Source organism: Mustelus asterias, unplaced genomic scaffold (genome assembly GCF_964213995.1).
Source record: "Mustelus asterias unplaced genomic scaffold, sMusAst1.hap1.1 HAP1_SCAFFOLD_74, whole genome shotgun sequence".
Classification (NCBI taxonomy): Eukaryota; Metazoa; Chordata; class Chondrichthyes; order Carcharhiniformes; family Triakidae; genus Mustelus; species Mustelus asterias.
Window position 1 is genome coordinate 760729 of NW_027590134.1, and position 13074 is coordinate 773802.

At 42.8% G+C, this 13074-nt stretch overlaps 2 non-coding genes across 2 annotated transcripts; both read right to left on the bottom strand.

The window, feature by feature from the left end:
- Window positions 1-263: 263 nt before the first annotated feature.
- trnad-guc (transfer RNA aspartic acid (anticodon GUC)) lies at window positions 264-335 on the bottom strand. The gene has a single exon. It is a non-coding gene; the product is annotated as a tRNA-Asp (tRNA).
- Window positions 336-7960: 7625 nt separating this feature from the next.
- On the bottom strand, window positions 7961-8051 carry trnar-ucu (transfer RNA arginine (anticodon UCU)). Its single transcript is given in 2 exon segments — window positions 7961-7996; window positions 8015-8051. It is a non-coding gene; the product is annotated as a tRNA-Arg (tRNA).
- Window positions 8052-13074: the final 5023 nt, after the last annotated feature.

Genomic DNA, 13074 nt, shown 5'->3' on the forward strand with positions numbered 1-13074 from the left:
TTTGCTTCATTAACTGCTCTCTCAAGATGATCTGCCACCTTCAAGGACCCCACCCAAACATTGGCATCACCACATCAAATGTGAGCCAAAATGCCGATGAATTGAACGAACGGTGATCTCAGGTCACGAAACGTGTCCGTAAAAATGTAAGGATTTGCATTTTTGAGTGCTTCTTTCCTTGACAGTCTTTATTTTATATTTTCAAAGCCAGAGAGCAACACAGGTTGTTCAACAACAACTTGACAGAACAAAAATGCGATACACTCCTCGTCGGGGAATTGAACCCCGGTCTCCCGCGTGACAGGCGGGAATACTAACCTCTATACTAACGAGGAAATGATGATTTGCATATTGTACACTTGCCACTTACACTTTTAGAGCGACAACTGAGTTCTGACGAGATCAGGTCTTTTCCGCAATTCGGAGGACCATTTAATGCAGCAAACAGCGGTTTTAACCAACCGATTTTTGGATTACCAGGAAAGAGGATGGATGCATGAAAAAAACAAGAATCAGGTGGAGACAGAAAGGCGCGTTTGCCGTTCATTTCAAACTGCATGTTCTTATTAATTCTGGAGGACAGACGGCGTGTCTTGAAACCTGAACATGCTGGACAATCTCAGCTGGTCTCTCTCCACAGATGCTGTCAGACATGCTGAGATGTTAGAGCATTTTCATTTGTTGTTTCAGATTCCAGCATCGGAAGTATTTTGCTTTTATCTTGTCTATAAAAACGTTTTTTTCTCCAACCCGCTGGAACTTCCAAAGTGCTTTACAGCTCAGATGTTTTCTTTAATTCTATTGTCTTCTGTATTGCCCGAGGTAGGTGCGGATTGAGCAAAAACGGAAATTATCATCCCCAATCTCACATAATCGCGGAAAGATTATTTGTGTGGCTTTTACCGTCTCATCAGTTGTTTGACATAGATTCATTTGTTCAAAGCTGCCTCAGTTAAAATCTTATCAGGGCATATCTCTGTGAGCCACTGGAAAATGAATCAAGTTTCCAACCCGATTCTGAACTCATGAAGTTGTAATTAATTATTCTGTGTCTCCGATGATAATTTTAAGAAGCTCAATTAAAGCTCTACTGTCCATGGTTCGGCCACGGATTCGAAAACAAAACAGATTTCCAAGCAGTGTCTGCAATATAGAACCACGTAATCCCTGCAGCGCAAACGCAAGCTTTTCGCCAGAGTCTGATGTGATCTGATCAGTTGTTTCATTTGAATTGATTTGATTTGATTTATTTTTGTCACATGTATCAGCCATACAGTGAAAATTATTGCTTCTTGTGCGCTCTACAGACAAAACATTCCGTTCATAGGGAAGGAAACGAGAGAGTGCAGAATGTCGTGTTACAGTCATAGGTAGGGTGGAGAGAAAGATCAACTTAATGCAAGGCAAGTCCATTCAGAAATCTGACAGCAGCAGGGAAGAAGCTGTTCTTGAGTCGGTTGGTACGTGACCTCTGGCTGAGGTATCTTTTTTCCCGACTGAAGAAGGTGGAAGAAAGAATGTCCGAGGTGCGTGGGGTCCTTAATTATGTTGGCTGTTTTGCCGAGGCAGCGATAAGTGTCAACAGAGACAATTGATGGGAGGCTGTTTTGCGTGATGGATTGGGCTACATTTATAACATGTTGTAGATCCTTGCGGCATTCGGCAGAGCAGGATCCGTACCAAACTGTGATAGAATCAGAAAGAATGCTTCTTTGTTGCATCTGTAAACGTTGGTGAGAGTCATAGCTGACATGCCAAATTTCTTTTGGGAAGAAGTTCCTTTGTTTTGGGAATGGAAAGTAACTTGCCTGACTGGGAATCGAACACAGGCCACGGCGGTGAAAGTGCCGAATCCTAATCACTAGACCATCGGAAAGTGCGTGCGGCCTCACCAAGCTGCAGTATTGTCTTCCAATCGGGCACCACTTCCGCAGTCAAGGGCACTCAGCTTCCGATCTTCGGTTGTCTTCAGGACACACGACAAAGCAGAATCGCCGAGCAGAAACAGACAGGCAAGTTCCACATGCATGAGGAAAGCCTCAACTGGGATCTTGGGTTCAAGCCACAGGACACACAACCCTCACCATACACTCTGAATTTGAAAAATCCTTCATACTCTCCTGATCTGAGAGAATTCACACCTCTTTAACCGGTGATTATCCCTCTCTCCACCCTTGCTCTCTATGTCTTTAACGAATTGATTCCCTGAAAAGTCTCGCATTCTAACCATTGTTCACACTCCAATCTGTAATTATCGCACTATTGTGTTTGTGTCTATCGATGTCGTGTTTGTCAACCTCCCTCAACTCATCTGATGAAAGAGCAGCTCTCCTAAAGTTCGTGATTCCAGCTTTAACCTGGTGTTGTGAGAATTCTTATTGTGTCCACCTTTTCAATGCCGGCACTTCCACATCAACACGAGTGCGAGCAGATCATCTGTTGAGTGAATAGGGAAATAGATCAGAATTGTTGGTGTGATGTGTTCCATTATCCGTCCTCACGCAGTCCAGGTATATACCAACTATCAATGACACGTATGAGAGGGTAAGATACATTATTCTCTGCCCTTCTCTGGTCCATTTAATCGAAATGATTTTTTTCAAAATCTTCCACTAATTTAAAGCCCAGCATCAGGCCACCCCTCAGCCTTGTCATTATAAGAAAAGAAAGATGCAAGCAGTCAAAACTTTACCAGGTCTTTCCTTTGTTCTCAATGACACTACTTTTTATGGGCTATGGGTGTCACCTGCAGGACCAACATTTGTTGCCTTTCCCTAATTGCCCTTCAACTAAGAGTGGCTTACTCGGCCATTTCAGAGGACAAGTAAGAGTCACCCACATTGCTCTGTGTCTGGAGACAGATGTACGCCAGACCAGGCAAGGCGGGCAGACTTATTTATCTAAAGTGCACTGGTGAACCAGGTGAAGTTTTATAACAATCGACGGTAGTTTCAAGGCGGCCATTACTGAGACCAGTTTTTCAATTCCAGATTGATCAAATCAGTGAATTTAAATTTCACCAGCTGCCATGGTAGAATTCACTCCACGTCCGCAAATATTAGTGCTGGCCCCAATTATTGGACGATTTTTAAAAGAAACATCGATTTGTTTGCAAAATTCTCTAATCTCTGAATATATTCCACCAATTTATCGCTCGTGTTTAGAATCCTTGGCAAAGTGGCCACTTAATCCAGAAATTTTGAAATCAATTCTAACTTGGAATTTCCACTGATGTCTTATTGTTCTCAAAAACCTCTTTCACTAACGTTCCAATGACTATTCCTCCCTACGTTTCACCTGCTCCTTCCATTCCCAAACTGTTCTCACCAGGAATAGCGGACGCCCAGCTTGTTGCAATTTGTTTGAATGAACACGATGTCATATAATCGAAGCAGCATTTTGAAATTCTCATTCATTCAACGTATTCTGGTGACTTGCTTTTCTTATCTTTTATGTGCCATTACATAAGAATCTTACTCTGACATGAGACCACGTTTTGCTCTTTTGCTGCTATGTTTCTTTCCTCTCACGCCATGATTTTTCTCATGGAATTTACAGCACAGAAATCATTCGGCCCATCTTGTAGATGCTAGGTGAGAACACAATGGTGCCCATTGCAATACCAACTTCCTGCTCCCGGCCCACAGCACAGATCCAGATCTTTATAGAAAAAAGACCACTGAAAATTACGATTCATTCTCATGGGCTGCCCTGGAGAAGCGAATTAAACATTTCAAAGAGAACCGCTGCGAACACGTTTCCGCCCTGCGCGTGGAATCCGTACTGGGTTTCGAGATCAACACCTTAACTGCTCGGCCACCACAGAGGTTTGTCTGTTAGAATGATTTACCCACCTCAGAAATATTTGTAGTAACTTCAATAGGCAGCTAGATTATGCAGAGCAGTGTGTGAGCTGAAATCTGTTCGTCTCCCTCTTTTTGGTATCTTTTTCTTTGATTGAGAATTCATTTATTAGTTGAGAGACTTTTAGTTTATTTCAATATTTTTTGTCAGTGTAAAGAAATTGAAGCCGAATTTAACGTCCGAAAAAAATAAAATTGAAACATTTAAATCAATTTTATTTCATGAGCGGCAAATATTGCGTTTGAACTGTTTGTGCCCACATGCTTTGAAACGCAAGAGACAGTGGATAAAGTTCTAAATAAATGATCAATGCAAAAGCCGGGGATCGAACACGGGTCAACTGTTTGGAAGGGAGCTATGCTCACCACTATATCACCATCACTTGCTCTACTCCAGGGCCCGTCATTTTCATTAGATATAATTACAGAACGACCTGAGTTGCTGATTTCATCACACACCAGGCGTGTCCATAGCACAGTTTGGAAACTGAACTTGGCTTGCATCGTATTTCCGGACTGTTTTACTTACCTTTTTTACTGTTGTTTCAGACTGAGAACTCATGGATTGAGGGCTGTTGTTGCACTGAAACATTGAAGCAAATTGAAGCTGGATTCTCAGTTCGTAACTCATTGATACTAAGAATATTCAGTGAATTTAGTTTTAGGAGTGACCCGCTTCTGTTCTGAATGCGATTGCTAATTAAATAAGTCACCACTGTGATGGTCAGGAACTGGCACTCGTCAAATGCTCGCACAGTCACCACTGGACCACCATCGCTCACCTGACTCTGCCACTCCCTCTGTATTTACGGAATGAACAAACAAGCAACAAAGTGGCATAGAAATCAGAGATTATGGAATCCAATAGCCGACATTGCATTTCTGGGAGTCTTACATTTTCCATAGATCGGGGTGAGCAGGATCGCCCAATCAGAAAGCAGATCTTTGGAACATGGAATTTGATTAATATCGCGTTTTGCAGTCATTTTAGTCGGTAAGATCCATGTTGATGTGATTTCACTCCAATCCAAAAGGGTTCTGAATGAATCGCGACCTTGTTGCACAACTCGCGTTCAGCCAGAGATGGCAGCAGTGAATAATAAATTGGATTTACTGTTTGCGTCAAGACATCTGGACAGGAATGGAGCTACTGTTGCCGCGGAGCTGGCCAAGCAATATCCTGACCAACTGCACCCGCTCCAAATAGATTCATAAAATTACTGAACAGTCTGACAGTCTCTAAAAGCATTGTATTAACACCTTTTAAATAATCAATTTGCTGTAACTAATTCAATATGAACCGTTTCAATGTCAGCCCTATTCAAGGCCAGTTCTCAAACAGGCATTAACTGGTTAGAAGTTGTAATGCAATCAGAGAACAGTCATCAATATTCTCAGAGAAGTGAAACTGCGGCCCCGAACTTCACAGAAAATCTACAGTACAGAAGGCCATTCGACCCATCGAGCCTGTGCCAACAACAATCCCATGCAGGCCCTATCCTAGCAACCCCACGTATTTAACACACTAATACGCTTGATACTAATGGACAATTTAACATGACCATTCCACCTAGCCCGGCACTAATTTTCATGGGGGAACGACCGATTCTGGAAAGACAAAATCTGCCACTAATGCCGCAAATGAAGCTGACGTCTGTTTTGGAGCCTCTGGAACCACATGTTTTCATGGTGGCAAACCTCTACCCAAAGCTAGTGTCCTGATTTGAATCGATTGCCAGCTCGAGTTTCTCATTTGGATGAAGAAAATGGAATGGTGCTGGACTATTCAGCCCTTAAACCTCTGGAACTCTGAGTCTTACCTTCACCTTGGTCCGTGAACCTTAAAATACGTGATCAGTTTACCCTCAATCAGTCAATGGGGAGACAGAGTTTTAAATGTCATAACAATAAAGATGGAATTCAAATCGATTTGTGCAGAGATTTTACACTTTGGCCTATAGTCTGGGTGGCCGAGCGGTCTAAGGCGCTGCGTTCACGATTTGTTTCTTCGAACCCAGGGAAATCTCTCACCTTGCAACACAAGGCCAGCAGATGCAGAGAAACAACGACGACCCCGAAGTTCCACTCCGAAACGCACATCATCCTGACTTGGAAACATATTGCCGTTCCGATGGTTCACAATCCGAGAAATCCCTCCCGAACAGCAGTGTGTGCGCACACGCACAACATGAACTGCAGTGGCTCCAGAATGAATTCATCGCCAATTACTCAAACGTGATTAATTTGGAGAATATATTCTTCCCGGGTCGGCGACAAACATATCTCGTATGAATGAAGTATTTAATGAAAGTCATCTCGCGCCACAGAAGGGGCCGGTCTGCCTTCAGAGCAGAAAACTGTGTGCATGAATCACACCCCGAACACGGCTACTTTTAGACCAGATGTGTGTCTGAAAACAGTAAATAGAACCAGCTCACGATAAACCGCTCAAGGTTTAGCGGAAGAGTTTCACTGAGTCATGTGTGCGATTCCCGCTGATGTGCTTGTTCAATGTCGGGGAAAGGCGGATTTGAAAGGTTTGCAGGGAAATCGGTGCAGTTTCGATGGGCCACTGTAGGATTCAATTATTTTTCTTTTAATAATCTATCCGAGATCACATCGCATCTGTGGAGAGAGAAACGGCCGTTCCCGTGTAAGGTCCGCATCTGAAATGTGAACTATCTCTATTTTCCCGGATACTTTCCAGTACTGGTCGTATCTCTTTTTTCACAAATACCACCAGATCTGGAACATATTTCCAGCATTCCGCTGTACCACGGGTAGCAATGTCAGGATCTGTGGCAAAGTTGGTTAAAGCGCCTGCGTCGTAGCAGGCATATCCTGGTTTCAAATCAGTGTGCATATGCACTGTTAGTATCACTTTTTTTCACAAATACCATTTGATCGAGAACGTTTTTCCAGCATTTGACCTTACAGAGAGCCTGTGTGGTTTAGTTGTTTAAAGCGCGTTTCTCGTACACAGGTGGTCTGGCCTTCAAATCCCAGTTAAGCCTGGATTTCTTTCACGTGATATTTGCAATTGTGCAAGTCACAATGCCGTTTTCTTCCTCGGCAATATTATCTTCCCTTCACAGTGGATGATCTACAAAGATGAAACAAAAGCATATTTCGAGACTCCCCACGAATATCCCGACTGTTTATTTACAAGATCCAAGTAGTTTCATCATGCTGCAATAAAAAAAACATTTACTTTGCAATAAACCCAATGGTGTAAGTTCTACAAACACAGCTTTCCATTTTTTTCCACACAGAGAATTTCTAACACAGTCAAATGACCTTAGAATCATACAATCCCGACAGTGCTGAAGGAGACCATTCTGCTCATCGAGTCTGTACCGACTCTCCGACAGAGAATCGCACCCAGGACCTTTCCCCGCGGCGCCACGCATGCACCACACTAATCTGCCTATACAAACACCTTGGGGACCAAGGGGCAATCTAGCATGGCCAATCCACCAACCTGCTCATCTTTTGGGACGAAACCGGATCACCTGGTTTCCTGGGTGAATGAAACTTGAACAGCACTCCAGACGTTTGGCACTATCCAGCACAAAGCATCCCACTTCATTCGCTTCGTATGCATAAACGTTCACTCCCTCCAACTACCGACACACAATGGCAGCAGTGTGCCCCACCTACAAGATGCACTGCAGCAACACAGCAAGACTCCTTTGCCAGCACCTTCCAAACCCACGGCCACTACAGTCGAGAAGGGCAAGCGCAGCAGACACATCAAGATAACACCACCACGCTGCAGGGCACTGATATTTATTTATTCATTGTAGTTATTTATAAGTTGTTGCTGCGTGTGAGTTTTTTTTATCTTGTTTATCTTCCAAAAGAAACGAAATATCTATTTGAAAATTATGCTACTCCTTCTAACGCAACCAGCGAATGTTGTGTCACACTTGAAGAAAGCCACTGGGGTTTGCGTTTTCTTCTCGAGTCAGTGGTTTTCCTGGGAGCCGAGTAAACAGGAACAGCACGGAAAGGTGGCAGAGCAGAAAATGTCGGTGCCGAATCTGAATCACATCAAAGAAGAAGCAAACCGTTTGCTACTAATCTGATCCAAAATCCGACTCTGGTGGGATTCGAACCCACAACCTTTGAATGGCTAACTTGCCCTTATTTAGAAGTCCAACGCGCTATCCATTGCGCCACAGAGCCACGCGCCCACAAATTAATTTACAGGTCCATATATGGATTCTTGACAATGTAGAAACTCCTGATAAGTTCACAAATCTCGTATTTAGAACGTCGGTAACAGTTCGGAGGAACTTCGCTGATTGCAAGTCATGTTGGGACATCTTATGTCTGTTAAAACAACTGTGGAAATACAGACCTTCATCTCTTTTATACAGGAAATCTGTCCATCACGGAATGATCCTCCCTACCTCTCCTCCTCATTCTCTTCAACAGCTTGGAGTGTAATCTCGCAGGCTTCATAGTTGGGCGACACATACTGCTCCATCTGTCACAGAGCGGATCAATTGCAGTAAAACATCTACACAGAACACAACGCAAAGCTGGAAGTTGGAAATCCGAAGCAAAAACAGAAAATGCTGAAAATGCTCAGCAGGTGAGGCAACACTTATGATTAATGGAGATTTCTGTAAAACAAGATTTTGAAGCACAACACAGCTACACAGTTTAAAGTTTCCATTCATCCACAATGGATGCTCCATTCTATGATTTTGAACAATTCAAATTGATAATGTGCATTGTTATTTTTGTCGCCACAGCCTGAAAACTACTTCAGGCATTGATGTCACCCTTAGATTTTAAATTTGTAAATCCATTCTCTATCTTTTTAACGCCACTATTGAAACATTATCCATCACCCGCTCAGTTCTTTTTCAATGAGAAGGAGAATTGAAGATATAATTAGATAACGTTCTTTGACTAAATTTGTACAGAAGCATAGAGGCGGGAATCACACACAGCGCTTCATTAAACTCAAACGCTCAACACTGAAATGAGACAGTTATTAATCAAGGGATGGTTCCATTTATTCATTTATTATTTATGCAGAATAGAAAAGTTGGAACAGTATGCAATCTGGACAGCGTAACCGAGCAGAGTGAAACACAATGAGGACTGGACAGGATAAGCCGACCATGGGCAGTGCACAAAGAGAAGGTGCAACGTTGACTGAGTTATCAGACGGAGCACTGAGTCGTTGCAGAGGGAAGGTACATCGGAACGTGGGAGTGCTAAATGTTTAATGATCACTGCACAAGTGGACGGTGAAATGCAGACTTCAGGCTGGATATTCAATGGGTTCTGTGAAGGGTGAATAGACGGTGGCATCTTAGCATGGTGAAGGTGCCAAGGGACGAGGAACACTAAAGGCATACACTTTATTTTATCTCACCTCTCCTCGATCTTCGGACCAAAATATAACACTTCACACTTTCTTACATTAATTAAATTGTGTCTGTCCATTCCACCAGCATGTCTGTATCTTCTTGAAGATTATCAATATCCTTCTCACTAAAGTTCATAATATTTTCAAGTTTCGCACCACTGGCAAATTTTGAGTTTGAAACTTGTACACCCAGATATAGTCATGATGTGGAGATGCCGGCGTTGGACTGGGGTAAACACAGTGGAAAAGAGCAGATTTCCACTCCATCTGACGAAGGAGCAGCGCCCCGAACGCTAATGGCATTTACGACCAAATAAACCTGTTGGACTTTAACCTGGTGTTGTTAAAACTCTTACCCAGGTATTTGTCAGTGGTATGTATGAAGAAAAGTAGGTTTCTCTCTATATACCATCCCCAATGAGAAATAGGTAAAACTTAGTGTAATATATGCTTTAATAGGTTTGTACCAATAATTAAATTGTTGCATAATGAAATTCTAACTCTGCTAAACAACAATGCTTCAAAATGCCAATTGGTTCAAAAGAAAATGCATACCGGTACAAATACCTTCACTTCAACAGCATAGCCTTGCTGATTTATCGGTATTGAAATGATGAACACAGAGGAAAGCAGCGTACTTGTAGATTTCGAATTGATATGGCAAACAAATTTAGTATTTCGAAATTCCTCCGTCCCAGTTCAATATAATGTGTACAATTCTTATCTTTTCTGTCTCTGATGTCGAAAGTTCAGTCTGCCAGAGTATGCTGACCTCTACTGGCCGCAATACAGAACTACAGTTGTGCGGGAAAATAATCACATCACTGTCGCTGTTGCAGGGGCAGGTCAAACAAGAATTAATGAATGGATGTCAGCATTCAATCCCAATAGAAAATTCAATCTTAATGTACTTTCCCATCTAGTCAGTATAATTGCAATTTGTTATTACCTGGAGCAGCTGAGTCGACTAGCACAGATGTACTGAAGGTAAATCTAGGGAATGAGACGATGGAGAATGAATTTCAGAGATAAGCAGATGATGTTACATTGAAGATTTTGAGTAGAGGATCGTGTGGAATCATGTGCTAATTAGAACAAAAGGCCCGGTTTCAATTATGTACCTTCCAGGTAGAATGTGTACAGATTTGCAACGTCTCTCAGATAGATTTATCATGAATATCACACACATACGTCGCGCCAGAGACAGAGCGATACAGAATGAGTCCAACACTCATGCATCTCGAATCTTAGAATGGATACAACAAAGAGAGGGAGACCATTCTGCCCTTTGTCTGTGTACTGGTCTGTACAAGAACAACTCAGCGCATCCCTTTCCCAGTCCTTTTCTCATATCCCTGCAAATACATTGACTTCAGGTGCTGAACCCATTCCTCTTTGAGACCTCTGATTTGATGCTGCCTCTACCACACTCTCAGGCAGTGCATTCCAGGTCCTAAACACTCAGCGCATTAAAATCCATCCTGCTCTTCTCTGGCAATGGGAGCAATATTTTTTCATCTATTCTTATTAGACTGCACCCACAAACCCACCACCTCTACAATCTCGAAGAACAGCGGCAGCAGATACATGGCAGCTCCAGCGCTGCAAGCTCCCCGCAAACCACTCACCGACCTGACTTGGAAATACGTCACGGCTCCTTCACTGTCTCAGTAGCAAATCCTGAAAAACTGTTAGGCTAACAGCACTGTGGCTGGACCGACATCCCAGCGACTGCAGCAGTTAAGGAAAGCCGCAAACCATCACTTCTTAAGGTCAGTTCGGGATTGGCAATGAATGCTGGCCTCGTCAGTGATGCCCACCTCTCGAAATGAATAAAACAAATAAAAACTCGCAACTACAACCGGAGACGGACAGATACAGAACAAATCTCACTCACATGCATGTGTTGGATACAATATGAATCCCCAGTCACGTTCACTAACAGAGGGTAAAAGCATCATGAGACCAGATAATTAACTTTCTGCCGAACAGAAAACATTTTCACGGAGAATGTTTTGACACAACAAGGAACACGTTTACAGTGCAGGGCATTTATTAACAGAACATTTCATAAAAAATACACAAGATGGATCGTATTTTCACAGCCGGAAAGACATTTACAGCATCAGGGAAGCATTTTACACAACAGCAGCAAACATCTCTCAACAACAGGCAGAGCACAGTTACACAAAAGGAAATATATTTGCAAACTTGCACTTCCAACAGAAAATTCCTTTCAATATCAGTGATCGATTCTGCAATTCCGTGTCTTGCCGGTTTCCTCGCACCTTTGCCTGTCGTTACACATGTCCAGACAATCTATTTAACAGCTCTTGATTGTGTTTTTCTGTCTGCTGTATGTATTCTCAGTGTGATGCAGTGGCTGAGCTTCCTGACAGCGGTGCTCGTGTTAAACGATACAGGGGCGAAAATCTGCCTGGCTGCAATTGATAGACAGCAGAAATTATGTGTACCGTAGCAGAGTGGCGCAGCGGATGCGTGCTTGGTCCATAACCCAGAAGTCGGTGGATCGTAAACCATCCTCTACTATTCCCAATAGCACTGGAAATGAAACAACTTGGCAGCAACCATGAAACATTTTGTGACTTTACTTCGAGTATCGAGACAAGCATTTTTCTCGGATTCTTTTTTCCCCGAAAAACCTCGAACTGCAGTAAACCTCTTTTTATGTGCAACCAGAGTTTTAAACAAGAACCGGGAACATCTTAACACAATTTGCAACAATTTACTGACAGAAACATCTTCACGGAGAATCTTCTCACACAACAGGGAACACGTTTGCAGAGCAGCAGACATATTAACAGAAAACTTACACAGCCGAAAACACATTTCCAACAACTGAAGCATTTTGCACAACAGTAGAAAACAACTGACCACAACAATTGAGACAGTTACATGGGTAAGATGGTCTGGGGGGATATGGGGCAAACACGGGCAATTGGGAATAGCTCGGTGGCAAAACACTGGGCGGCATGGACAAATTGGGCCGATGAGCCTGTTTCCATGCTGGAAACCTCTATATTATAGAGCACAGCAGGAAGTATATTAATAAACAGTGAAACACATTGCACAACAACAGTGAACATCTTTGAACAGCAGAGAGCACCGTTACTCAGCAGGAAATATATAATTAGAAACACATTTACACTAGAAAACTCCTTTATAACATCAGTGATCATTTCCGTATCTTGCCGGTTTCCCGGCACATTTCTCTGTCGTTACACGCGTAGAAACAGTAGATTTTGCTGCTTCTGTGCGTATATTTCTCTGTCCATTGTATTCTTGGTGTTGTGCAGTGGAAATGTGTGGCCAGACTGAGTCTCCTGACACTGGTGCTGGTGTTAAACAACAATGTCGAAGACAATATCTGATTGGCTACATTGATAGGCAGCAGGTGGGGCTGAATTTACTGGACCAGAGTGGTGCAGCGGAAGTGTGCTGGGCCCATAACTCAGAAGTAGCTGGATTGAAATCATTCTCTGCTATTTCCTATGAACAATGGTAACCAAACCAGTTGACTACAATTCTGCAACATTTACGTGGAATATGCGGACATTTGCATTGGTTCCTCTTTTCTGCTATAAGCCTCAAACTGCAGTTGATCACCTTGATATGCACAAAAGCTGCAGATACTGTGAACATGCACCAGGATGTGTTAGTGACCGAGGTAATGGTGCACGGGGCACAATTTCAGAATTTGTAGATAACTTGAAACGTGGAAACATTGTGACCTGTGAGGAGGATGGTGTAAAAGTTCAAAAAGGACAGGGACAAGTTACAGATGAAATTCAAAGCTGAGAA